Raw genomic sequence first — 23765 nt, forward strand, 5'->3', positions numbered from 1 at the left:
TTTTGGATGGAATATTAGAAGAGTGAATTTATTATCTGTGAGTATGCATACATTGCAAACAGATTTTAATAGTTTTGAAAAGGTTTTTTTAAACTAAACAACAAGATCAGTTTAATATTGAGAAAATTGGAAAAAACGGAAACTTTATTATTAAATTTGGAAATTCAGTAGAAAGAAACTATGAACAAGATTGATGATTTATAAAATTAAAGTCGAAGGAGCAATGTCCAAGAAGAGTTAAAAATTTTGAATAAGTTTTTCTTGAAAATAAACAATAATTTCAACTTAACATTGAGAAGATTGACAAAGTGGAAAATTTGGTATTAAATTGGGAAACACAGAAGAAAGAACTTATGAATAACACTGATGCTTTAGAAGATCAAGACCGAAGGAATTATGTTCAAGAAAATTTTAAAAGATTTGAAAAAAAAACAAAACTTTTTTTTGAAAGTAAGCTACAAATTCAACTTGAGACTGAGAAGAATGGAAGATTCGGTGTTGAACTGGGATGTTCAGAGGTGTTTTAATTCAGTGGATGAAATTCAGGAAGACTTGAAAAAAAAATTAAAAAAAAACTTTTATTGATTGTAAACAATGTTTAACTCAGTGTTGGGAGGGTGCAAAGGGTGCAAAATTTAATATCAAGTTTGGATTTTCAAAAAAAAAGAGTTTATGAATAAGATTGGTTAAATTGATGGACCTGGGTTTTATGGATATAAGAAATTATGATTTTTCGGTTTATACGTGTATTTTGTCTGCCTGGGGTGGGGGGGGGAGGGAGTGGTACTTCTGCTCCCGAAAGTCATATGCCACTTGTGGTTTATACCACACCCATTTGGGTTTTTGGGAATTAACCACCACAAGGTGGTTTCCTACGGGGTTAGGGGAGGTGGGGGGGGGGGTGAAAATTTGAAAATTATTTAGTATCTATTATGTAATATTATACTAAGTCAATTTGAAATGAATGTATGGAGATACTATAAATAAATTTCGAAAAAAAACATTTTCAACTGATAATATGAAAATATTGTACCATGTGATATTCTGTATTTATTTTTAACTGTTCAAATTTTAATAAATTATTTCCCAAAAAGTAATCTTTTATTCTTCTAATTCCTTTTCTTGCCCATTCCTTAAAAAATAAATTGTCTATTGTAAAAGGTATTAATGGGTTTTGTGTTAGTAACATTTCTGGTATTTGATAATTTATGATCTTTCACTCCAGATATATTCTCTTCCATATTTTTAGTATATGATGAAGTATTGGTAGATTGTTGTGTTGCACCAGTTTCTCATCCCATTTATAGAGTAAATTTTCTGGGACCTTTTCTCCTAATTTATATAATTCTATCTTGAGTCAATCAGTTTTTCTCCCGTCTAATAAAAATCTGATAGATATCTTAGCTATAATAGTTTTTGAAATTTGGTAGCTGCAATCCTGCTTGTTTATACACCCATGTTCATTTTTCCAAAGCCACACTTGATTTTTTACCCTTTCGTAAAAACTTTCTTATTAATTTATTTAGTTTCATTTAAAAAAATTCCCCGGTCAAGGGAATCAGTAGTATTTGGAACAGATATTGTAGCCGTGGAAATACATTCATCTTGATGCAGTTTACTCTCCCTATTAAAGTTAATGGTAAATCTTTCCATTTCTCTAAATCTTCCTGTATAATTTTTTCTTAATGGTTGGTAATTTAATTTATACAAATGATTTAAATTATTATCTATCCTGATATCAAGGTAACATATGGCCTGTGATTTCCATTTAAAAGGGGATTCCTTTTAACATTTTGTATAATTGACTTTGTTCATTGGCATCACTTCACTGTTATATTAACTTTGAATTCTGATATCACCCCATATTCTTTCAATTTTGTATATAACCTTTTTATTGATTTATTTGGGTCCATTAAATAAACTATAATATCAACCACAAATAAGCTAATTTTAAATTCTTCCTCTTTTACTTTTATTCCCTTTATCATAGGTTCTTTTCTTATCGGTTCTGTCAATGGTTCTATAGCCAAAGCAAACAAGGAAGGTGATAATGGGTATCCCTGCCTAGTTGACCTACTCAATTTAAAGTGGTCTGAAACCTATCCATTTGTTACCACTTTTGCCAAAGGACCATTATACAGTGCTCTAATCCAATTAATAATTTTTTCCAATAATTTGAATTTCAGTAGTACTTTAAAAAGATAATTTCATTCCACCCTATCAAAAGCTTTCTCCGCATCAAGAGTTACTGCCACAGTTGGTGTTTTATTTATTTGTGCTGTATGGATTAAATTAATAAATTTTCAGACTTTATCTGCCGCTCTTCTATTTTTAAGAAATCCTATCTGATAATAGTATCACTAATTTCGGTACACAGTCTGTCAATCTATTCACTAGTAATTTAGCTATTAATTTATAATCTGTATTTAGCAAAGATATTGGTCTATATGATGCCAGTGATAGCGGATCTTTTCCCGTTTTTGGAATTACTGTAATTATTGCCGTTTAACATGAGTCAGGCAAATTCTGGGTCTCTTCCATCTGTTTCATTACCTCTAAGGGCAGCTGAATTCTTTGGCTTGGCTTCGCGGACGAAGATTTATGGAGGGGTAATGTCCACGTCAGCTGCAGGCTCGTTTATGGCTGACAAGTCTGATGCGGGACAGGCAGACACGGTTGCAGCGGTTGCAGGGGAAAATTGGTTGATTGGGGTTGGGTGTTGGGTTTTTCCTCTTTTGTCTTTTGTCAGTGAGGTGGGCTCTGCGGTCTTCTTCAAAGGAGGTTGCTGCCCGCCGAACTGTAAGGCGCCAAGATGCACGGTTTGAGGCGATATCAGCCCATTGGCGGTGGTCAATGGGGCAGGCACCAAGAGATTTCTTTAGGTAGTCCTTGTACCTCTTCTTTGGTGCACCTCTGTCACGGTGGCCAGTGGAGAGCTCGCCATATAACACGATTTTGGGAAGGCGATGGACCTCCATTCTGGAGACGTGACCTGCCCAGCGCAGTTGGATCTTCATCAGCGTGGATTTGATGCTGTCGGCCTCTGCCATCTCGAGTACTTTGATGTTAGGGATGAAGTCGCTCCAATGAATGTTGTGGATGGAGCGGAGACAACGCTGGTGGAAGCGTTCTAGGAGCCGTAGGTGATGCCGGTAGAGGACCCATGATTCGGAGCCGAACAGTAGTGTGGGTATGACAATGGCTCTGTAAACGCTAATCTTTATGAGGTTTTTCAGTTGTTTTTTTTTCCAGACTCTTTTGTGTAGTCTTCCAAAGGCGCTATTTGCCTTGGCGAGTCTGTTGTCTATCTCGTTGTCGATCCTTGCATCTGATGAAATGGTGCAGCCGAGATAGGTAAACTGGTTGACTGTTTTGAGTTTTGTGTGCCCGATGGAGATGTTGGGGGGCTGGTAGTCATGGTGGAGAGCTGGCTGATGGAGGACTTCAGTTTTCTTCAGGCTGACTTCCAGGCCAAACATTTTGGCAGTTTAGGCAAAACAGGACATCAAGCGCTGAAGAGCTGGCTCTGAATGGGCAACTAAAGTGGCATCGTCTGCAAAGAGTAGTTCACGGACAAGTTGCTCTTGTGAATTAATAGATTATTAAATACCTTATAAAACTCTGTAGGGAATCCATCTTTGTCTGGCGCTTTATTATTTGGTAATGTCATTAATGTATCCTGTATTTCTGTAATTGTCAGGGGTTTTAGTAATTTATTCTGATCTTCCAATTGTAACTGGGGAAATTCAATGTTTGATAAAATTCATCTATTTTGTCATTTTTCCCTGGATTTTCAGTTTGATACAATTGTTTATAATTTTTCAAAAAATTGGGTTATATGAAATCTGTTACATCTTCCTTCTTTTTTGCTATGATAGTTCTTGTTGCTTGTTCTGTTTTTATTTGCCAAGCCAATATTTTGTGGGTTTTCTCTCCTAATTCATAATATCTTTGTATTGTTTTCATAATGTATTTTTTCCACTTTATATGCTTGCAATGTTTCATATTTTAATTTTTTTCTCTGCCAATTCGCTCTTTTTCTTTATCTTCCCTTCTCATTAATTTTTTTTTCTATAGTTACTATCTCTTTTTCCAACTGTTCTATTTCCTGATCACGTTCTTTTTTAATCTTGATTGTGTAACTAATTATTTGTCCCCTAATAAAGGCCTTTATTGCATCCCTTAATATAAATTTGTCTGTTAACTGAATTTGTATTTGTCTCTAAATATATTTTGATTTGTTGTTCTGTGTATTCCCAAAAGTCTCACCTTTTTAACAATATACGGTTTATCCTCCATCTATATGTTTTTGGCGGAATATCCTCTAAAGCAATTGTCAATAACAAGGGTGAGTGTTCTGATAAAAGTCTTGCCTTATATTTGGTCTTTTGAACTCTCCCCTGAATCTGAGCCGACAACAAGAACATGTCAATCCTCGAATAGGTTTTGACTGTTTGAATAATTTGTCAGTTTTCACCTCTCTCCCACCTCTTCAACCCCTCCATCTCCCTTCTTCTAAAATCACTCTTTAGATTGTTCTTACTCTTTACTATATGCGACGACACAACTAGTAGGAAAATAACAAAAAACCATAAGAAAACCAAAAAATACTATTAAAGAAAACAACATTAAATCCCCCTTTACTGAGTTGCCCTTGCCACCTCACAACACAACCACAAATCCCTTTTCTACATGGGTTGCAGTATGTACCGCAAATGTCAATAGATTTTGCAGTGGGCAGATCCTCCCCCCCCCCCCTTTCTAGCCCTCCCCCAGAGAAATCACTATATATTATTCTTAAAAATATAACAAAGCCTTTTTTCTTAACTTCTTTTTTCCCTAAAACATCTGTACTCAAACCATTAACATTCCAGCTGATTTAAATACATTATCTTAACAGTCCTATTAGTATTTCCTTTACTCTTTTTCTTGTTGGTTATTTGGTAATTGGTCTGCAAAGTGACGAGCTTCTTCTAGAACTGAAAACAGTCTATTTTGCCCACCAGGGATGAATATCTTCAACAGTGCTGGATGCCGTAACACAAAGTTATAACCTTTTTCCATAGTACAGTTTTTGCTAAATTAAACTCCTTTTGCTTCCTTAAAAGTTCAAAGCTAATATCTGGGTAATAAAATATTTTTTTCCCCATTATAATCCAATGGTTCCTTATTTTGTTTCACTCTTTTCATTGCCAGTTCCAATATTTTCTCTCTTGCAGTATATCATAGTGGTTTTATTAGTATGGATCACGGTTTCTGTTGTGGCTGCAGCTTTGACACCAATGGTCCGTGGGCTCTTTCAATTTCAATTTCTTCTTGGAGTTCTTCCACTCCCAAGATCGGTGGGATCCATATTTTTATTAATCCTTTTATATCTGCCCCTTCTTCAGGCCCACAATTTTTATGTTATTACTTCTGCTAAAATTCTCTAAAATGTCAAGTTTTTGGGCCAAAACTCATACATTTTCTTAATCTCCTTATCTCTATCTTCCAATTTTTCTCTTAACTCAGTCACCTCCATTTCCACACCGATCACTCTGTCTTCCACTTCATCACTTCGTTTTCTCATATCTGCCATAGCATTCTCCATTCTTTACATTTTTACATCTGTCTCTATCGGTTTTTTTTTTAGTACTGAGCTCAACCATTATTGTTTCCATTAGAATCTTTATTTGACTGTCAAGGTATTTCTTATCAATCATTTGCTTCTGTTTTTTACCTTGTATTTTTTTTTGTAATCTTTATCTTCCTCGATCTTCTTTCTCTAGCTCCATTTCTTGGCTCCGTGTTGATCCTGCTTCATTCGGTGTCTTCTCTGCAGCTTCTCCCATTGCCAATTCAACGTCCACTCCCACCATCGTCCTCTCTACAATGCGTACCGCTGGTATTTCTTTTTCAGGCTCTGCAAGCCAAAGTTCAAGACTGCCCTGGGGGATGTTGCCACCCAGCTGCCGCTCACCAGCTTCACTGATCGGGCCATCCTCTTGGGAAGAGCTTCCTGCGCTCGGAGACTGGTAAGGCCTTCCTCTTTTTTCTCTGGCAATTTCTTTATCTCTTCTTTACTTGACATTGTAGTCTTTTCCCCCTTTGGAGCCATCTTCAACTTGTTCTTATACTTTTTCATTTGTGACTTTTTAATATTTTTCTTCTCTGCCTTGTTTTTCTACTTTTTTTTCCAAATTTCTCTGTGAAGGACTGGTTTTCCCTAACCAGCCACTACTCCATCACATGACCACCTCCGACAATGTGGAAAAAGTGAGAAGAGATACAGACTGTGTGACTCGAAGCCAGGCCACAGAAAAGCACAACCACTGGGTAAAGTGCTTAAAATACAAAACACCCTCAACTGATATCCAGATCATTGGTATATACAGTGAACATATAAAGTATGGCAGGGTTTTGCTCACTCACTGTACTGAAGAGCCACTTGGAATACAAAGTACTATTTTAGTCCCTCCAAACAAGCTTAAAAAAATTCTCTTTTAAACAAAGAGTATCTCTTGGATACTCAGGAATGCCCACTTAATAAGCCTAAAATAGGCTCTAGCTCAATGGAAATTGAGATATTAGAAATTAATGGAATACAAAAGAAATCTTATCCTATGCATAAATTAATCAAATTGTTGAATATATAAATGGATTCATATGATAATTTCATAAGGGAAACAGTAATAATCTCATATTATTGGAGTTGTAGGTCAGGGAGGAATCAGAAGTAAAGGAAGGATAATAAAATGAATGTATTTGAAATTAAGGGTGAGGGTTTTAAGATCAAGGTGCTCTTGCATGTGGAATATGTTTTTTATAGACACCAATATTTCACACCAAAACCATAAGCTAAATAATTAAACGTTTTGGTGCCGTAAATGAACCAAAGAGAAGCCGCCAATTAGGTTGTCTTTAGAGGAAAGGAAGTTAAGAAAACAAAATCTCCACAAACAATGCAGAGAATAAAATATTGTTCTTTGGAACTTTAAATATATTAAATAATAGCCTGCACCATTACAGTTAAGATAGAAACTGTTCCATTTGTCTGCCCCTCAGTTGATGAGGACACATGCAATGAAGAAGAATCAAAAACGGAATAGATTCTGGAAGACTAAATTGAATGATATTATACTTGAAACAGAATGTATTTGGTAAATAAATACAGTAGTTAACAATTTACAGTAACAATAAAAAGAATTCAAGGAGAAATGATGGCATGCCAACAATGCACAATTTTGTTAATATTCAAATTGTCCAACAATATTTAGGACAAGGTGGAAGAGATTCAGAAGGGATTTGATGAGACCCTGTTCAACAGAGACCTTTGAGTTCCAAGAATGCATTGCCCAAGACAGAGGTTGAAATAGGTTTGTTAACAGGATTTAAGTTATCTCTGGATGAATATTTTCATTACTTTGGTATAGTACAGCATAGGGCAAGTGCTGGAAGATGGGATTAGTGTGTATGTGGTGGGCTGAATAGACTTTCCATGCTGTACATTTCAATGACTCTAACTCTGAGGAGAGGCCCGGATTGCCAAAACTTGATGCTGATTTTGCCGTTTCTACTTGCTTTACTAAAAATAGTATCTCCCTTTTGGTGTCCCTGTTATTTTTGAGAATTTTCTGGATTTGCACATCAAAACAATTCAAATAAGATTTGTAATTAATAGAGGAAACTACTATGAATGGGTAATCACTGGTACAATATGATTCAGATTCAATTTGGAAACAATATGGACTGAGATATTTAGCAGACAGCCTATGTAGATAGAGAAACTAATTAATATTTCTGGTCAATAGCTTTTCTTTCTGATCATCCCTGTTTCTCTCCGCACATGTAACATAACCTGCAAGGAATTTCTTGCATTTTCTATCTTTACTTTTAGCAATATCACGCTTCACATTATTAAGATTTTCAATTTAAATTGCAGGGGTGAGGGATGGGGAGAAAATTTGGGAGGGTTGAAAATATTCACATGTAACTTGATATTAATGCACTTATATATATGTACCTTTCAATGTGATATAAATGTTAAACAAAATATTTTTTTTTTAAATTAAATTGCTGAAACAATAACTTTGTTCACCACCTTTTGAGCAGTTCTACTACTGACTGCTGTCTGACCTGCAAGTTTCTCCAGCAATCTTTAGGCCCTTTGAAAGAGTAAAAAAATGCAACTGTAAAGGTAGAGATTCTCCAACCTTATGTCGCTTACCCTACCTTCATAAATGCTCTGCAAGCACCTCCAAGATGCCCACTCCGATCCTTCCAGAGGATAGTCCCAGCGGTGGAGTGGAGCACTTCACCTCACTTCATAAATATACTGCCACTGCAAGCAGCTGGCTAGGCATGGGCTGATGATATCACGGTGATTCTGTCAGCCTGTGACCCAGGACCAAGTTGAGTCTGGTGCCGATTCCTGAAGAAATACACAACAATGTTTACTTTCTGATATGTACATGAATTAAATAGTTAATATTTCAGGAGGGGGTGTGGTGAAAGAGTCCTACAGAATCTACCTGCATGTTGGATGGGATTGAAATTGCCACTTCTCCGTTTCCAGCACTGAGCTGGAGTGGCAGTGTTAGGCAGAAGAATGATCAACGGCTGTCTTCATTACCCATAATCCCCCACACAGCTGGAAATGCAGAGCGGTTCCAGCTGCGTGAGGGATTATGGGTAATGAAGAGGGCCATTGCTTGCCACAGTCACTCCACCTACACCAGCTCTAGAGGACATACCGAGGTGTGAACAATAAAAGCAACACTGGAGCAGCCTTTATGCTCTATAAAAAGTTAAGTGCAGATTTTCTCCACCAATGTAGGTGGCCTTGAAGCAGAGACCCTCCATAGAAACACCTTTTTTTCTGCTTAAGATTACAGATCTGTTGCTTTTGTACTTTATTTTCTTTGAGTTGATCCCTTTTGGAAGACCCCCCTTACTATTACCCCCTCTGTATCAGACTAGACACCAATTCATCCAATTTACTTCTTGGAAGTTCTTCTATTTCTTTCTCAATTGTTATACTTTGAGATGAGAAATTGGACATTCCATTGTTCACTAGGTTCCTGGTTAGCCTTGTGCTATGCCATCTCAGGTTTTGCTTTGCAATGCAAGAAAATTGAGAATTGAATTTACATAAAAATGTAATGCATATACTTCCCCCCACCCTGCCTCAGCAAAATTTAACCCTTTTTGTTACTGAATCAGGCTGGATGGTTGGTAGAGAAATGGCCATTAAAAAAACTGTGAACTTAAATATTCATGAAGCACCAGGACCACATGAAACATATCTAAAATTACTTAAGGAACTGACAGTAGATAGGTTTGGCTGCTTAAACCATTCACACTACATTGGACACAGGGGTTGTGCCAGATGACCGAAAAATAGTAAATATTCCTCATTTCTTAAAAAGACATTGGCAATGCCAGAGATTGTGGGCCCTGTTACCATAATTTCTAATGGAGAAACATTAGGGAAAGGCAGCAATTCCAAACAGCAAGTCATACAAGTCAGCAATGCCAAACAAATTTGTTGTTGCTCATGGAGGGCACAGAGATGATACAAACATCAGTGTGACATATTTTAACTTTTCTGGCACCAGATTCAAGTGAAAGTTCTTGGGAATACAGTTGAAAATTCCTAGATTATATGATGTATTGTACAAAAAAATGAGAAAAAGACCATCGGTAATTATCTTCTTTTTTTTGGCTTGGCTTCGTGGACGAAGATTTATGGAGGGTTATGTCCACGTCTGCTGCAGGCTCGTTTGTGGCTGACAAGTCCGATGCAGGACAGGCAGGCACGGTTGCAGCGGTTGCAAGGGAAAATTGGTTGGTTGGGGATGGGTGTTGGGTTTTTCCTCCTTTGTCTTTTGTCAGTGAGGTGGGCTCTGCGGTCATCTTCAAAGGAGGTTGCTGCCCGCTGAACTGTGAGGCGACAAGATACACGGTTGGAGGTGAGATCAGTCCACTGGCGGTGGTCAATGTGGCAGGCACCAAGAGATTTCTTTAAGCAGTCCTTGTACCTCTTCTTTGGTGCATCTCCGTCTCGGTGGCCAGTGGAGAGCTCGCCATAGAACATGATCTTGGGAAGGCGATGGTCCTCCATTCTGGAGACGTGACCTACCCAGCGCAGTTGGATCTTTAGCAGTGGACTGTAATTGGATTGCTCTGGTTTATCTATTCCAATGACAAAAATGAAATGTTTTATTTGTTATTTTTAATTCCTGATTTAATTCTAACGAACTTTGTTCTAAAATCATTTAACATTAGTCTTTTGTAAATTGTCACTGAGAATTCTATAATCACTGTTCAACCCTAAAAGCAAATTCCTACTCCCATCCCATTCACCAGCAAGACAAAAGGTCTATTCACAAATAGTTTAAGACCATTCCAATCAATCAAATACAGACATCAAGACCATTCCAAGCAAACATTCAGTTTGATACTCCTCAATTATAGGCGCTATCTTTCTGATGAGTCATTTGGCTGAGGGCCCATTTATCTTCTCAAGCAAATGATTTCATGATGCACTTTCAAAGGTGCATCACCTCACTGCCATCTAGCATACATTTATCACAATGTGGAACCCTGCTGTGTACAAATTAGCCACTAGATTTCTTTTATTTAAACACGTTTGAGCAGTAATTTTTTTTGGCTGGAAAACATTTTCGAGTGTTCTGAGGTAGTGCAAAAACAGCAGAGAAAGGCATTTTTTTCTTTATAACATTCTAAATCCTTATACACGGTCTCATATGCCATTTGCATTACTGCATGCATTTATATTAAGATTAAGCTGCGAATTTGCAACCAAAGCTCCTCTCAAGTTTTAGTACTTCATCAAGGATATTCTTGGCCCTTGAGGCTTGTTCTTCATTTAGCATTATGCCCTGTGGGAGATGGAATGGATAGTTTGTTGTGGAGTGGAAGGCGCCAATGTCAAAGGCAAAGTCACAGTTGGGAATTCCTTCCTTCAAGCCCGAAACACCAGTTATGTATCTCTGCCTTTACTACATAAAGGACAGTTTGGCCTGCTGAGTTTTGCCAGCATTTTGTGTTTTTATTTTAACCACAGTGTTCACAGAATTTTGTCTTTTACTTGTGTACTTGAAGATTGCTTAAAGTTCAAGGCCACAAATCTAGCAGAAGGCAACAAATCCTGTCCTTCAGTATGCTTCTGACTCATGGATAACCAGAGAAGGATTGGACAGATAACATCAGCACCTTCTCTGCAAAATCAGGAATAAACTCCAGAGGGTTGTTAACTCAGCCTGGGACATCATAGAAACCAGACTTCACTCGAGGTCATCTGCACGAGAAGGTGTCTTAAAACAAGCAGCTCCTATCCTCAAAGACCCCCACCACCCAGACCATGCCCTCTTTGCTACCATCAGGAAAAAAGTACAGAAGTCGAAAAACAAGCAATCAACAGCACAAGGACAGCTCTTTCCCCACTGCCATCAGATTCCTGAATAATCAATGAACCAAAGACACTGCCTTACTTTTTGTGCTCTATTATTATTATTTTTATTTTTTTATATAGTAATGTTGTAAGATGGTTATAATATGAATGTTTGCACTGTGACACTGCCTCAAAACACTGAATTTCATGACTTGTTCATGTCAATAACATTCTGAAAATAAAAATTCTGAAACAAGATTCATTGAAATCCACTCACAAGATGAATGAACCAACAGTGTCCTCTCCCATGGCCATATAGTATGAAAATATTTAAATCATGAAAAATTGCAAACAGAAAGCAGAAAGATCTGAGAATATTTGTACTTGAATCACAAAAGATTAGTTCACAAGAGCAACAGGTAATCAAGGCAAATAGGTTGTTGGCCTGCATTTCTTGGGGGATTGAACTTAGATCAGGGATGTTCTACTGAAACTGTAGAGTGCTGGTAAGGATGCATCTGTAGTACTTACCCAATTCTGGTCTCCTCATTTTAAAAAGGATATAGTGTCTTTGGATGCAGTACATGGCCACGGGAGAGAACATTGATGGTTAATTTATCTTGTGAGTGGATTTCAATGAATGTATTTTCAGAATTTTATTTTATTTTATTGTCATGAACAAGTCATGAAATCTTGTGTTTTGCGGAAGCGTCACAGAGCAAACGTACATATTATAATCATCTTACAGATCAACTGCAGAAATGAAGGGGTTGACTTATGAAGAGAGATTGAATAACAAAACAATACACATTTGGAGTTTTGAAGGATGGGGGGAATCGAAGAAAAACTTTTTTAAATTATGAAACAAATAGATAAGATAAAAAGCAGGAAGGCTGTTTCCACTGTCAGGTGATGCAAGAAGGTGATATAACCTCAAGATTTTGGGAAGTTGGTTTAAGACCAATACAAGAAGGAACTGCTTCTACTATGGTACATTTGAGGAATTCACCTCTAAATGAAGTAGTAGAGGCTGTCATGTTATTTAACATAACATAATAACATAACAATTACAGCACGGAAACAGGCCATTAGGCCCTTCTAGTCCGCACCGAGCCAACCCTTTCTAGTCCCACCTCCCTGCACAATGCCCATAACCCTCCATCTTCTTCTCATCCATATACCTGTCCAACCTTTTCTTAAATAATACAATTGACTCCGCCGCCACTATTTCTCCCGGAAGCTCATTCCACACGGCTACCACTCTCTGAGTAAAGAAGTTCCCCCTCATGTTACCTCTAAACCTCTGCCCCTTAATTCTTAACTCATGTCCTCTTGTTTTAATCTTTCCTCCTCTTAACGGAAATAGTCTATCCACATCCACTCTGTCTATCCCTTTCATAATCTTAAATACTTCTATCAAATCCCCTCTCAACCTTCTACGCTCTAAAGAATAAAGACCTAATCTGTCCAATCTCTCCCTATACTCTAGATGCTTAAACCCAAGGTAACATTCTGGTAAACCTTCTCTGCACTCTCTCCACTCTGTTTATATCCTTCCTATAATTAGGCGACCAGAACTGCACACAGAACTCCAAATTAGGCCGCACCAACGTCTTATACAATCTCAACATCACCTCCCAACTCCTATATTCCATGCAATGATTGATAAAGGCCAGCATACTAAAAGCCTTCTTCACCACCCTATTCACGTGAGTTTCTACCTTCAGGGAACGATGTACCGTTACTCCTAAATCTTTCTGCTCTTCTGTATTCCTCAATGCTCTCCCATTTACCACGTATGTCCTATACTGATTCTTCTTACCAAAATGAAGCACCTCACACTTATCAGCATTAAATTCCATCTGCCATTTTTCAGCCTACTTTTCTAAGCAGCCCAAATCCCTCTGCAATCCTTGAAAACCTTCTTCATTATCCACTATTCCACCTATCTTAGTATCTTAGATTTTTGGATAATAGGGGAATTAAGCATTATGGGGAACAGACATGTGGAAATGAGACAGCAGCCAGATCAGCCATAATCTTTTTGAATGGTGGAGCAGGCTCGAAAGGATCAAATGGCCTACTCCTGGTCCTATTTCTTTTGTTCTTGAGTAAATAGGGCCTTCAGCCCAACTCGTCCATGCTGATCAAGGTACCTTCCGAACATCCCATTTTCCTGCATTTGGCCCATATCCCTTGTAACCTTTCCTGTCAATGAACGTGTCCAAATGTCTTTTAAATGATGTAAATGTACCTATCCAAGCACTGAATACCAAAATGAACTCAAGTCAGCTCTGACATTCAGTTCATGTATTTGCCAATGCTAAACATGGTAAACAGACACTATTCTGAGCTCTCACATCAGAAGAAGAGTCAAAGATGTTTGAAAAAGTTTAATATGCCCACTCACTGATGGTAATTCCTACCCCATGACCATTCAAAATGCTGAATGAACATTTGAGATGACATTGAGAACCTCAAGTCCCTTCTTTTGGAGCCAAAGCCCAATCTAAATGGTTCACACTACCTTCCAAACTATTTATATGGTTGTCCAATTAAGGACCCTGGGCAGAGTCTGCAGGACCCTATTATTTACATTAGTTCCCTTTGAATCCACACCTTCTGTTAGCACCACAATATTTCAATCTTCTCTTGCAGCAGTACCACTACTCAAATGATACATTTAAAAGTCAATATTATTTAGGGCAATATTAAAAACAGCAAAGGTAGAATTCAGAGAAATAAGTAAGATGTTTCAAGTTTCAATACTCCCTCTGTCTCAAAGACAAACTGGTTGGAAGCCAACTTTGTTAATTGTCCCAATGTCAAGATGAATGGTAGAATCTAAGAATTGATGAGAATATACACAGAATTTTAAAAAGGGCCAATGCAGGTTGAATGCAAATGGACGCTTGATTGTTGCTGTGGACTCATTGGGTCAAAGGGCATACTTCTGGACTGTATCTAGTGCTTTTAGTAACAATATCTCAAAATATGTAGTGCAATAATAAACATGCTACCCACATATTTGAATAGTTTTTCTCCAAAGATAATGCATGCTCCTCTTCCTCAAAAAAATATTTACAATTTCCCTAAATAAATTAAGTACACTGAAACGAAGGACTCAAAAGAGGCAAGCTGTGGGAAATCTCCAACAATAGCCCAAGATGGGAATGAGTGGCTTTTGCAGGGGACAAGGGTGTCAATTGTAGATGCAAGAAAGTGACAGCATTATTCTAATACTGGACAAAAGGTGACCATCTAACTGCTCAAGTGTGGAAATTGGATGTGGAGAAGAATGAATAGTGCAAGTGATTCGCAACAAACTACTTCTTCAATATGGATGCATACAGTAGTCTACTAATTTAACATTTCCTCCAACTTCCTATGTGATACAGCAAATATGAAATATGTGTCATTTGGAAGTTGTCTACCATTATCCCCAATTTTTTTCAGGAGCCAAGTGTTTTGAAAAAAATATGTTGTCCAGTGTGATTAAATTCCATATCAAATCCTATGGAATGCAATGTGCCCAGACAGATAATGAGGAGGTGTCTTCAAGGTTTTTTGGGGGGTGGTGGGGGGAGGGAGGGAGTTTGAGCATCATTGGAATGGAATAGAAAGACAGTAGAAATTTGGTTTTTTTTTGTTAATTACAGTATGTTGAAGTTATGTTGGTCAGTGAGAATGAAACTAAGGTGATATAAAACTCAGCAACAACAGTGAGAGCAACAAAGTAACTATTCAACAAGAAACTGACCATTTAAACATTCATTTACTTGTGTAGCATTGTAAAATTGAGCCATCTTTATTCATAATGAATAAATTATAGATTGCCATTCACTGATCAATAAAATAATCTCTGTAAATTGACTTCGCTAGTGACAGGAATCAAATTCTCATTTTGCAAACTAGCTTTTTTTCTTTTCAAAATAAATTTAGATGTAAAAACTATCATCAACCTGAGACAGTCTGCGTTTAACATTTGCCGAACCTAATCCCAAAAGTTCAGGCACACAATCAATGAATTACAATTAAGATTGAAATGTACTAATAGCTCTGACATCACAACTTACTATACTTTGCAAGATCCTTGACACAAAATTTGACAAATTCACATTGGGAGATTTTAAGTTGAATAAATAGCAACAAACTATTTTGTCTAGTCAATTTATTGTCATCTGATTGTACAACACAACTAAACAGCGTTCTCCAGTCCTCAGTGCAAAAACATGCAGACATACAAAACATAAGACACATATTGACAAATAATACATATGCAGGACAAGTATTTATAAAAATTTAAAAAAAAGGTAGCTTTGTTCAAATCAGAGTTTCTGATGTTTGGTGTGAGTAGTTCTTTTGGTCGTTCAGCATTCTCACTGCCAATGGGAAGAAGCTGTTCCTCACCCTGGTGGCGCTGGTTCTGATTCTCCTGTATCTCTTCCCTGAAGGGAGCAGCAGAAAGATGTTGTGTGCAGGGTAGAAAAGGTCCACAATGATTTTGCAAGCCCTCTTCAGACAACTATCCCAATAGATCACATTGATTGAGAGGTGGGGGTAGGGGGGGCGGGTGAGAGGGAGACTCCAGTGATCCTCTCTGCCATTCTTATGGTCCTGTGGTTTGACCTTCGATCCATTACTCTGCAGCAACTATACCACACTGTGATGCAGCAGGCCAGGACATACTCAAAAGAGCTCCTATAGAATGCTGACATAATGATGGCCAGTAACCTTGCCCGTTTAAGTCTTCTCAGGAAGTGCAGTCCATGCTTCACCTTCCTGACAAGTGAGGAGATGTTAAGTGTCCATGATAGTCACTAGTTAGCTCCAAGGACTTTTGCACTCTCCCTACCACAGAGTTGTTGATGTGTAGTGGAGGGTGTCATTCCTGGTCCTCCTGAAATTCATCTCCTTGATATTCTGCTACTGATCCAGACAGACTGTGGTCTTTCAGTTAGGAAGTCCAGTATCCATTTACATAGAGGGGTGTTGAGTCCCAGTGAGGACTGCTTCTCCACCAGGACCTGGGGAATGGACAAATTAAATGCCAAGCTGAGGAGCCTGGTGTATGAGGCATCGTTCTCCAGGTGGACCGACATGGAGTGAAGATACAAGGCTATTGCATTGTCTGTGGAATGGTTTCTTCTATAAACAAATTGAAATGAATCCAGCATCCTGGGAAATGCACTTTGATGTATTCCATCACCAGACACTCAAAGCATTTCATAATGGTGGAGGTCAATGCCACAGGACAGTAGTCACTGAGGCCTGTTGTCATCACCCTCTTGGGTACTGGGATGATGGTGGCTGTCTTGAACTCTGTGGGAATGATGGACTGTTGCAGTGAGGTGCTGAAGTTGTCTGTGAGGACCTTTGTCAATTGGTCTGCACAGTACTTCAGTACCTGACCAGATATGTTGTCTGGTTCTGCTGCTTTGTGTGGGTTCACCTCGCCTTAGCCATAGCTATGTATAGGGTCGTTCATCAGGAGGACATGGAGCTTTCTTTGGCATCATCCTGCTCTTCTCATCAAGCTATGCATAGATGGTGTTCAGTATGTCCGGAAGGGAGGTGTCGTTATCCTTAATACGCAAGGTTGACTTGTGATCCATAGTAGTCTTGACCCACGCGTTCCATGTTGCCATTGTCGCAGAGCTGTCTCAAGATCTTCTGTGCATACCCTCACTTTTCCTTTTGGATTGCGCGGTTGATCTTAGTGCCATCCTATCCCCTGTCCTGAAGGCAGTATCAAGAGCTCTGAGAATGGCCTGGACCTCTGCATTCAACCATTGTTTCTAGTTAACCCTGGATGTGAAGCATTTGATCTTGGTGACATACTCAATGCAGTTGCTGATGTAACCAGTCACTGAGCTCATGTTCTCCTCTATGTTTACATGACCATTGTTTGTGGCCGCCTCCCTGAAATAGCTCCAATCTGTGGTCTCAAAGCTATGGTACACCCCACCCCACCCAAACATCCTGATGCCAGGGTTAGCAGGACAGATTTATAATTCAAGTAACCAAGGTGGGGGCGAGGTGCAGCCTTGTACACACCAGGAACATTGGTGTACACTCAATCCAGAGTTTTCTCTCCTCTGATGGTGAAGTTCACATGCTGTTGACACTGTGGCAAGATTATTTTCAGGTTGGCATGATTGAAGTTGCCAGCAACAATCATGGCACCATCAGGGTGGAAAGTCTGGGCTTTGCAGTTGGCACCATAAAGCTCCTTCATGGCTTCACCCTCGGTAGCCAAAGGCAGAACCTAGACTATTGGAATTAGCGTGGCTGAGAATTCCCTTGGCAGGTAGAAGGGTCTGCATTTCACCTATCTCTGTGGAGCAAAGTTCTTCACAACAGAGACATTGGTGCATCAGTTCTCATTGATGAAAGTACATAGACCCCCCTCATCATGTCTCTGTCTGACCTGAAGGAGATAACGCCATCTAGCTGGATTTCTGAGTGTGGAATGGTGTCCTGGAGCCGCAGTTCTGTTATCACCAGAGCACAGCAGCCCTACAGTTCTCTCTGGTTCAGATGCAGCCTCAGGTAATCCATTTTCTTCACTGAAATCTGACATTTCAGAGTAAGATCATTGGAACATGGGTCTGAACGGGTTATTTCTCAGTCTATCCCTGATACTGGTTGGTTTTCCATGCTTCTGCCTTCTCCAGCACAGCTTCCGATGACCAAATGGCCTACCTCTGCTCCTATATCTTATGGTCTAAAAATGCAGGGTAGGTCTTTGTCCTGGGAGCATTTTTGGTTAACCAGCAGCTAAAGCGCCTCTCAAGAATATCAATTTTGGAATTATTCCTTACTCTCGTATGAATGAAATAAGACAACTTTTTGGCGCTCAGGAAAATAGGGGTTTGGTATTAGTATTCATTTTAAAGTAGAAAAGATGAACAATCAAACAAAATACTTTGAAAGTAAGAGTCTCATTTACATATTTTCACAAAGTGCTTTACTGTCAGTAAAATACCTTTGAAGTGTAGTCACAGATGTGATGTAAGAAATGTGACAGTCAATTTGAGCGCAGTATTCTACCACAAAACAGGAGTGTGATAACAACCAGATAATTGCCTGGAAAAATAATTGCATAAGGCTCTTTTACTTAGCATCATGTAACTGAAAATCAATTTTCCCCCAAAGTTAAACATGAATAAGGAATATTTCTGGTTTTTTTTCAAGTCATGCAAGAAATTCAATCAGACACCTTAGAGCTCACTTTCTCTGCAACCATAGTGAGATTTCCGCATTAGGAATGCACACAATTCTGTCTTATTTCATGCTATGTTTCTTTTGGAGCATTACTGGGGAGCATGGAGCATGTTGTCCCAGAGTGGCCATTACAGGGTATTCACAGATCAATGCAGATTTCCCAGCATGGCATCAGACATGAAGATTTATCAAAAAAGTGCATCAATTCATCTTTGACTAGCAGTCACCCACCCATACCCTGCATCAGTCTTCAGCTCACATGCTCCCTTTCCTACACTGCTCCCCCCACTCCCAAACACATTCTTTATCTTACCAGCCACTCCTCTCATTCCCTAAAGGAACCTTCCTAATACTTCCAGTCCTCAAATTGCAAGGCTGACTTGCTACCAGTCCTATTCAGCCACAGAATTCTAAAATCTGGTGCTCATCCTCCAAATTTTGTGTTGGTAACTCTATTTCGATGCTGAGGAAGTGGAACCATCACACAACAATGATGGGACTAGGTAGCCAAACACAAACACAGTTGGGAAAGCAGGGAAGTGGTGTGTCTCATGGATCAGTGCTGGGTCAATTGTTGCTTGTCATCTATATCAATGATCTGAATGACAATGTTGTAAATTGGTTCAGAAAATTTGTAGAAGTGTGACAGAGTATTTAGAGGTGGTTTGGGAGGAATTGCTCAAACAGGTTGCACACACACAATTTAAAACAGAATTTTTGCAGGACTTTTGCAGAGTGCTTTTTGCAGAAAGAGCAACAACATTGCAGAATACAGCTGGCCTGGGAGATCATGTGATTTTTGCAGGCAGACTCAGAACAGTTTTGCTCTCAGAGACGGAGGGAGTGAAACAGAGAGGAAAGACACCAAAATCAGTTCCAGAAGGACAAAGCTGGCAAACCTTTGGAAGGCTGTCTGGTCAAAGGAGAAGACTAGCTGTCTGAGGTGACGTGAAAGAAAGAGGATCATCTGGAGAACCCTGAAGGGGGCAAGTTTTGTCAGCAAGACTGATTGGAAAGGAATTGGGTGCAGATGTCCTGGAACAAAAGGAATCTCTCTCTGAAAAGCAGAAAGAACCCTCCTGAGTGGTAACCATTTGCCTGTTAAGCACCAAAGACTGGTGAACTTTGTTAATGCTAACTTCTGCGCACAGTACAAGAATTGCCTACAACCAGCGAGATTGGACTGCGATCCAAATAATTTTTCTAATCTTAAATATACATTACACACACCTGTGCTTAGGATGAGAGAGGGGATTAAGTAAGTTAGGTAGGTTAAGTAAGTAGGTGAAGTAATAAGTTAAAGTTTAATTCTGTTTTCTTGTTCAATTATAATTAAAAACTACTTTTGTTTAAGTAACCCTGTGTTGTGGTGCATATCTTTTGCTGCTGGGTTTTGGGGTCCTTTGGGCTCGTAACAGATGACACAATAATTGAGGGAGGGGGGAAAGAGTGGACAGTGAGGAAGGCTTTCAAAGCTCACAGCAGGATCTGATCCTGCCAGAAAAATGGGCTGAAAAATGGCAGATGGAATTTAATATAGACAAGTATAGGGAGATGTACGTTGGGAGGACACACCAGGGTAAGATTTGTATAGTAAATGGTAGGGTGCTGCAGAGTGCAGTGGGACAGAGGGAGCTGGGAATACACATACAGAATTCTTTGAAAGTGGCATCAGAGTCATAAAGAGAGACTTTAGCATACTGGCTTTCACATATCAAATCATGAAGTACATGAGATGGGATGCTATGTTGAAGCTGGACAATACATTGGTGAGCCCAATTACGGAATATTGTGTGAAACTTTGGTCACTTCCTACAGGAAGAATATCAATAAGATTGAAAGAGAGCAAATAAATGATGATATTGGTGTAAGAGAGTCTATAATCACCTAAAATACCATTGATCCAAAATCCCCTTATAGCTTTTTCAAGCGATAATCAGTTTTTGAATATCTGGTTTCATAAGGGATTGTAAATGTTGAAGATTGTTATGAAAGGGGTCAATTAATGTCATTTGAGCAACTGAGGGAACAAATATGCTTTTCCACATAATACTCTTTTTTTTGTTATTTTCAATCAAGAACATATCTAAGGGATAAGCTTGGACCAACTATGTTTTTTATCTAGTTGTACTTAAGTAGAACTTTTTATTAGGAGAGGAATTGTTAAAAAATTTACTTCTATGATATATTCATTTTTACAAGCAGGAACTCCATACAAGTTCTCCATAGTCCTAGACAGGAATGGGAAACAGATTTAAATATTAGGAAGATTTATGCGAGGATTGTAAGACTAATACTATTAACGTAAGATATAGACTAGTCCAATATAAATTTTTTTACACCAGCTATATACCGAAATCAGATTCATCAGATCAATGTTTTAGGTCTTGTCCCTATACAAGGATCTTTTGGGCAGATTTACTGAATTTTTGGAACAAGTTACAGGAATTGTCTTTTTGCAAAGTTCTGATTTATTTTCACTAGGAAATATAGAAAGGTACAAGACCTAAATTAAAATTATTAATTTATCAATTGGAATTTGTTAAATGAACATAGCAGTACAGAGGAAATGCACTGCAGTTAATTGGAAGTCTGATATATTTTGGGTATGCCAAGGTTTTAAACAGGTTCTTTATTTCCCCTCCATTTGTTGTGGAGGATATTTAACAAGCTCTTAGTCTCTGCTGTTCCACAAGAGGGTAATGACATTCACATTACCCACAATGCCTGATGCTCCAGAAACTGCTTCATCTACCTCATTTAAAAAACACACACACTCACAAACTGCGATGTGGTTATAGGAAAGTCTGCAATCACTGTGATTGTAATTCCATTATATAAAATTGAACTAACAATAAGCTACAATAAATATATCATCATAATTTACCAAAAGCCCTTGTTTTTGATTATTCTCTGACTGTTTTTATAAATTTAAATATATCGTGATAAGCAACAAAAAGCCCATTTGCTGGGGGAATTTCTGAAACACAGGGGCTTCAGGTAGTGCTGCAAGCCAGTAACAATCCCCATCCCTCCCTCCCCCACCAGTCTGTCCAAGAGAGAATTCTGCAGCCTGGGGTTGATGAGAGAGAGTGTGTTGGTCACAGGGCAGAGCTGGCCGGATGACAGGTGAATATTTTAATGCATGTCCAACAGATCAGAAACACTATTCAGGGGGCAGGTGTGGATGCTTTGAATCATGGGCAGTCCCTTTTCACCTCCACATTTTGCTCTTGCCATCATTCTGACACAGGTTAATCTTGGTCTCATCTGTCCACAAGACCTTTTTACAGAATTCTGAAAGCTCTTTTAAAAACTTCTTGGCAAACTGTAATCTGGGCAATTTTTCTGTGGCTAATGGTTTTCAGTTTGCAGCACAGCCTCTGTATTTATTTTTGTGAAGTCCTCTGCGAACTGTAGTCATTGACACATATTCACACCTGCTTACTGAAGAATGTTGGATATACATTTGGGGATTTTTCTTCACTGTGATGAAAATTCTTCTGTAATTAGCAGTGGAGGTCTTCCTTCGAAAACCAGTCACTTTACCATTGTTAACCTCATCAGGATGCTTTCTTCTTAATGCAGTTCCAAAACTGTTGATTTTGGTCATCTTAAAGTTTGGGTGATGCCTCTTACAGTCTTATTCTTGTTTTTCAGGCTCATAAGGACTTCTTTGAATTTTATTGGCACAACTCTGGTCCTCATGTTGATAAATGGCATTTACAGACTACAATCAAAAGCTTAGAAGGAAGCCTAGCTCTCTTATACTTGCAGCAATTGAGTATATATGAGAAAACCTGTGAAGTCAAATTTCCCAAACATTTGTGTCCTGACATAAGGGAATTATGTACAAAAGTGCTGTAATTTTTACATAGTCAAACCAATATACAAATAACCTTGAATAAAATTGAGAATGTAAATTTTAATCACATGTGAATTGTTTGGTTACAAATTTAAAACTGTGGAGCGCAGAGGAAATAAAGAAAAAAAATGTCTTTGCTCAAAACATTAAAGAGGGCACTGCAGATGTACAAGAAAGAGACAGATTTATCTTGCCTGGTTACCTTTTCAGTTTAAAAAAAAACAATTGCAGTTGATGTCAGGTGTTCATGCATCTCTCTGTTCTCAATTTTAAGGCAAATAACAACCTACTCAAATTAATACATTTGCCAAAATAAATAACACTAAAGCAATCTTTTCTTCTTCTTTGGCTTGGCTTCGCGGACGAAGATTTATGGAGGGGTATGTCCATGTCTGCTGCAGGCTCGTTGGTGACTGACAAGTCCGATGCAGGATAGGCAGGCACGGTTGCAGCGGTTGCAAGGGAAAATTGGTGGGTTGGGGTTGGGTGTTGGGTTTTTCCTCCTTTTTAAAGCAAATACAACTGTATTAAACAAGTGAATATAATAGTTAAGAATGTCAACTCATTCTGGACTATTATATTAAGACTCTTGAAATCTTTAAAGCACAAGTGCCCTGAACACACACTTCCTGGTTGCAAATAAAATACTCACAATTATGTTTGCCACAACTCCAGTGGAAAATTCTTATTTCTGTGATTATATTAATCTCACATAATTACTGTGTGGCCTGCAGCTCATTCATCCTATTTAGGAAATGTAAAAAAGTTTTCTTCACTGCAAGCTGTATTCTTTTGCCAGGGAATTGATTGATCAATCATTATGTTCAAAGGAGAAGAAAATAAGGCAAAAAAGAGATAAAGTCAAAGCTTGAACATAATCTTATTGATTGACAGACCAGGCTTGCAGACTGCTTATACTACCTGTAAATTATTCAGTTTCATATCTGACCTCAGCCTTGAATACCTCATCCAAGACTTGGTTAGATTCTAGCCTCAGCTTTGATTGGTTGCCAGTTATTTGATAAGTAAATTATTTTAATAACAATTTGATAGGCCTTAGATATCCCCAAAGGTGATTATTACTGTAAGTGGGCAAATTTTCTACATAAAAAAAACAAGAAAATATTGGAAATAAATAGTTCAGGTGGTGTTTGTGGAGAGATAATGTTTCATCAAACTGGGAAAAAGCGTGGCAAGATGGCGTAGAGTCTACACATGGGATCTCCACCTCTCTGGCCGGACTTTTAAGTACCCGTTTTTTAACCCAATGTTTTCAAG

At 38.4% G+C, this 23765-nt stretch overlaps 1 long non-coding RNA gene across 1 annotated transcript in view; it reads left to right on the plus strand.

The window, feature by feature from the left end:
- Window positions 1–22551, plus strand: part of LOC138741125 (uncharacterized) — a 170533-nt gene extending 147982 nt beyond the window's left edge. The window contains exons 2-3 of the long non-coding RNA XR_011343346.1: window positions 5900–6014; window positions 22283–22551. This is a non-coding gene — a long non-coding RNA (uncharacterized lncRNA). The remainder of the gene's footprint in view (window positions 1–5899; window positions 6015–22282) is intronic.
- Window positions 22552–23765: the final 1214 nt, after the last annotated feature.

The sequence above is a fragment of the Narcine bancroftii genome, chromosome 8, assembly GCF_036971445.1.
Source record: "Narcine bancroftii isolate sNarBan1 chromosome 8, sNarBan1.hap1, whole genome shotgun sequence".
Taxonomy (NCBI): domain Eukaryota; kingdom Metazoa; phylum Chordata; class Chondrichthyes; order Torpediniformes; family Narcinidae; genus Narcine; species Narcine bancroftii.